The 5,000-nt window shown below is 39.4% G+C and overlaps 1 protein-coding gene across 3 annotated transcripts in view; it reads left to right on the top strand.

Moving 5' to 3' along the window:
- srfb (serum response factor b) overlaps positions 1–5,000 on the top strand; it is a 49,724-nt gene that overhangs the window by 36,863 nt on the left and 7,861 nt on the right. The gene's annotated exons all lie outside the window — the stretch shown is intronic.

The following is a 5,000-nucleotide window of genomic DNA, read 5'->3' on the forward strand; positions in this document are numbered from 1 at the left end:
TGAACTGGGTTTTAATAGTGGTGCCGATTCTCAGCCATTAATAAACCATATCAACACCAGCTTTCATCCAGACCCTCCTCCATCTAATCTCACACACACACACACACACACACAAACATATACACATCTACACACACACACACACACACACACACACACACACACACACACACACACACACAAACATACACACACACACACACACACATTTGATTATATGAATCTCTTCAGCCAGGCAATCATATAATCCCACAGTTCAAACTACAATCCGGCCTCTAGCTCATAAACGCCAGAGGAGAACTGGCCCCCGACTGAGCCTGGGTTCTCCCAAGGTTTTTTTTCTCCATTAGGTCACCTGATGGAGTTTTAGGACACCATTAGGTCACTTGATGGAGTTTTTCGGTTCCTTGCCACTGTTGCCTTTGGCTTGCTCAGTTGGGGATATTTTGGGGATATTTAATTTAATTTTATCAATCAATAAATTCCTCTTGAAACAAACTTTGTTGTATTATTTAAATGTAATACTGTGAAGCTGCTTTGATACAATCTGTATTGTGAAAAGCGCTATACAAATAAACTTGACTTGACTTGATACACAAACACACACACACATACACACACACACACACCAGGCTTGTGCAAAATTCTGAATTTTAGAATTGGCCTCCATTCAATTCATGAATTGGAATTTGAATTGAATTGACTCCTCCCCACAGGACGTTGAATTGAATTGGAATTGGAATGACAGGAAGTGGAATTAAATTCATGGCAATTCAAAGAAATTCCACACAGTCACACAACAGAAAGAATGTGTTGAGTCTCGCATGCATTCAGTGTTAGGAAGGTTACTTTGGAAATGTTATTGCTTACTGTTATTAGTTACCCATTATAAATGTGGTTTGGATTACTTTATTTGGATAACTTTATCAATGCAAAGCAATTTCGTTTTAAGTTGATTAGTAACTAATTGAATTAAACATTTTACCTCAGTAATACAACTAAATACAATTACATTAATTTTGTAATTTAATAACAGAAATTTCATTTCACGTAACTATTTACTCCTCAACCCTGCATACATTTTGTTCTAAAATAGATATTGATCAAATTCTTGAAATAAATTACCCCCTCAATGTTGTTTAATTAGATTTGTTCCAATGTAATTTTCATTTCAAAGTAATCACACAAACACAAAGTTGTTGTAAATGCAGTTATCATTTATTCCAATGCAAAAAATTACTGAGCAACACTGTTGCATCTAATTCTCCATAGCTCCTCAAATGTTCTTTCATTGAGTCTGCACCGTTCTGGTCTGAATATCTTTCCTGCAACACTAAAGATTCTCTCAGCAGGAGCAGAGTGAAGTTGTAAGGGACTTCTGAAACTTAAAAAGTCCAGTGTTGCCCATCAAATTGTGCTTTCAAACATATGTCCACCTCAAATTGTTTAGCAACCATTTTAAATACTTGGTTAAAGTAAAGCATTCTAGGAAATGGAGTCATGTTCCATCATGTTCCACAAAATTACAATTACAATAAATCAAACTTAATTATTTGTTCTGTGACTAGAGCTTTTAACATTCATTGCTGGGGGAAAACATATCCTTTTAATGAAATCTGTACAAGTAGTTCAAACTAATATCATTTATAATGCAATCATATCTGACATATACTGTAAAGCTTCATTGTTAAACACTTCACTTAAAATTCTTTGAATTTTTATTGAATTGCAATTCTGCTTCCATTAATTCAAATTCGAATTGTAATTCTAGATCCTGTTTTTGACATCAATTCAAATTCAAGAACTGAATTGGAATTATTGACTCATTCTCAATTCAATTCTGAATTGTGCACAAGCCTGACACACACACACACACACACACACACACACAAACAAGCACACACACACACACACACACACACACACAAACAAGCACACACACACACACACACACACAAACAAACAAGCACACACACAAACATACAAACACACACAAACAAACATACATACAGACAGTGTAATCACAATAAAGATTTTTATTGCAGAAAATGTCAAAAAGCGGTAGTACAGTAGTGTATAGTACAGTAGTCCACATGATGCGTGTAGCGTCTGATCTCTCTGGTGTACAGGACCTTTGTGAGATCATTCTCTGAAGACACTTCTCACTGAAACTGTACCTGAAACTCAGCATCGATGAGCATTTGATATCACTGTCGTAGAACTCGTCATAAAGCTTCTTGAGGTCTTCATTGCTGAAACATCAGGGCAGAAGTGTTAGAGAGTGTTAGAGAGTGTGTGAGAGTGTGTGAGAGTGTGTGAGAGTGTGTGAGAGTGTGTGAGAGTGTGTGAGAGTGTGTGAGAGTGTGTGAGAGTGTGTGTGAGTGTGTGTGAGTGTTTGAGAGTGTTGGAGAGTGTTTGAGAGTTTGAGTGTTTGAGTGTTTGAGTGTTTGAGTGTTAGAGAGTGTTTGAGAGTGTGTGAGAGTGTGTGAGAGTGTTTGAGAGTGAGTGTTTGAGAGTGAGTGTTTGAGAGTGAGTGTTTGAGAGTGAGTGTTTGAGAGTGAGTGTTTGAGAGTGAGTGTTTGAGAGTGTGTGTGAGTGTTTGAGAGTGAGTGTTTGAGAGTGAGTGTTTGAGAGTGAGTGTTTGAGAGTGAGTGTTTGAGAGTGAGTGTTTGAGAGTGAGTGTTTGAGAGTGAGTGTTTGAGAGTGAGTGTTTGAGAGTGAGTGTTTGAGAGTGAGTGTTTGAGAGTGAGTGTTTGAGAGTGAGTGTTTGAGAGTGAGTGTTTGAGAGTGAGTGTTTGAGAGTGAGTGTTTGAGAGTGAGTGTTTTGAGAGTGAGTGTTTTGAGAGTGAGTGTTTGAGAGTGAGTGTTTGAGAGTGAGTGTTTGAGAGTGAGTGTTTGAGAGTGTTTGAGAGTGTTTGAGAGTGTTTGAGAGTGTTTGAGAGTGTTTGAGAGTGTTTGAGAGTGTTTGAGAGTGTGTGAGAGTGTGTGAGAGTGTGTGAGAGTGTTTGAGAGTGTTTGAGAGTGAGTGTTTGAGAGTGAGTGTTTGAGAGTGAGTGTTTGAGAGTGAGTGTTTGAGAGTGAGTGTTTGAGAGTGAGTGTTTGAGAGTGAGTGTTTGAGAGTGAGTGTTTGAGAGTGAGTGTTTGAGAGTGAGTGTTTGAGAGTGAGTGTTTGAGAGTGAGTGTTTGAGAGTGAGTGTTTGAGAGTGAGTGTTTGAGAGTGAGTGTTTGAGAGTGAGTGTTTGAGAGTGTGTGAGAGTGTGTGAGAGTGTGTGAGAGTGTTTGAGAGTGTTTGAGAGTCTTAGAGAGTGAGTGAGAGTGTTAGAGAGTGTTAGAGAGTGTTAGAGAGTGTTAGAGAGTGTTAGAGAGTGTTTGAGAGTGTTTGAGAGTGTTTGAGAGTGTTTGAGAGTGTTTGAGAGTGTTTGAGAGTGTTAGAGAGTGTTTGAGAGTGTTTGAGAGTGTTAGAGAGTGTTAGAGAGTGTTTGAGAGTGTTTGAGAGTGTTTGAGAGTGTTTGTGTTAGAGAGTGTTTGAGAGTGTTTGAGAGTGTTAGTGTTAGAGAGTGTTAGAGAGTGTTAGAGAGTGTTAGAGAGTGTAAGAGAGTGTTTGAGAGTGTTTGAGAGTGTTAGAGAGTGTGTGAGAGTGTTAGAGAGTGTTAGAGAGTGTTAGAGAGTGTTAGAGAGTGTTAGAGAGTGTTAGAGAGTGAGTGTTTGAGAGTGAGTGTTTGAGAGTGAGTGTTTGAGAGTGAGTGTTTGAGAGTGAGTGTTTGAGAGTGAGTGTTTGAGAGTGAGTGTTTGAGAGTGAGTGTTTGAGAGTGAGTGTTTGAGAGTGAGTGTTTGAGAGTGAGTGTTTGAGAGTGAGTGTTTGAGAGTGAGTGTTTGAGAGTGAGTGTTTGAGAGTGAGTGTTTGAGAGTGAGTGTTTGAGAGTGAGTGTTTGAGAGTGAGTGTTTGAGTGTGTTTGAGAGAGTGTTAGAGAGTGTGTGAGTGTTTGAGAGTGAGTGTTTGAGAGTGAGTGTTTGAGAGTGAGTGTTAGAGAGTGAGTGTTAGAGAGTGAGTGTTTGAGAGTGAGTGTTTGAGAGTGAGTGTTAGAGAGTGTTAGAGAGTGTTAGAGAGTGTTAGAGAGTGTTAGAGAGTGTTAGAGAGTGTTAGAGTGTTAGAGAGTGAGTGTTAGAGAGTGAGTGTTAGAGAGTGAGTGTTTGAGAGTGAGTGTTTGAGAGTGAGTGTTTGAGAGTGAGTGTTTGAGAGTGAGTGTTTGAGAGTGAGTGTTTGAGAGTGAGTGTTTGAGAGTGAGTGTTTGAGAGTGAGTGTTTGAGAGTGAGTGTTTGAGAGTGAGTGTTTGAGAGTGAGTGTTTGAGAGTGAGTGTTTGAGAGTGAGTGTTTGAGAGTGAGTGTTTGAGAGTGAGTGTTTGAGAGTGAGTGTTTGAGAGTGAGTGTTTGAGAGTGAGTGTTTGAGAGTGAGTGTTTGAGAGTGAGTGAATGTTTGAGAGTGAGTGTTTGAGAGTGAGTGTTTGAGAGTGAGTGTTTGAGAGTGAGTGTTTGAGAGTGAGTGTTTGAGAGTGAGTGTTTGAGAGTGAGTGTTTGAGAGTGAGTGTTTGAGAGTGAGTGTTTGAGAGTGAGTGTTTGAGAGTGAGTGTTTGAGAGTGAGTGTTTGAGAGTGAGTGTTTGAGAGTGAGTGTTTGAGAGTGAGTGTTTGTTTGAGAGTGAGTGTTTGTTTGAGAGTGAGTGTTTGTTTGAGAGTGAGTGTTTGTTTGAGAGTGAGTGTTTGTTTGAGAGTGAGTGTTTGTTTGAGAGTGAGTGTTTGTTTGAGAGTGAGTGTTTGTTTGAGAGTGTTTGAGAGTGTTTGAGAGTGTTTGAGAGTGTTTGAGAGTGTGTGAGAGTGTGTGAGAGTGTGTGAGAGTGTGTGAGAGTGTTTGAGTGTTTGAGAGTGAGTGTTTGAGAGTGAGTGTTTTGAGAGTGAGTGTTTGAGAGTGAGTGTTTGAGAGTGAGTGTTTGAGAGTGAGTGTTT

This window comes from Leuciscus leuciscus (genome assembly GCF_965113295.1).
Source record: "Leuciscus leuciscus genome assembly, chromosome: 22".
Lineage (NCBI taxonomy): Eukaryota > Metazoa > Chordata > Actinopteri > Cypriniformes > Leuciscidae > Leuciscus > Leuciscus leuciscus.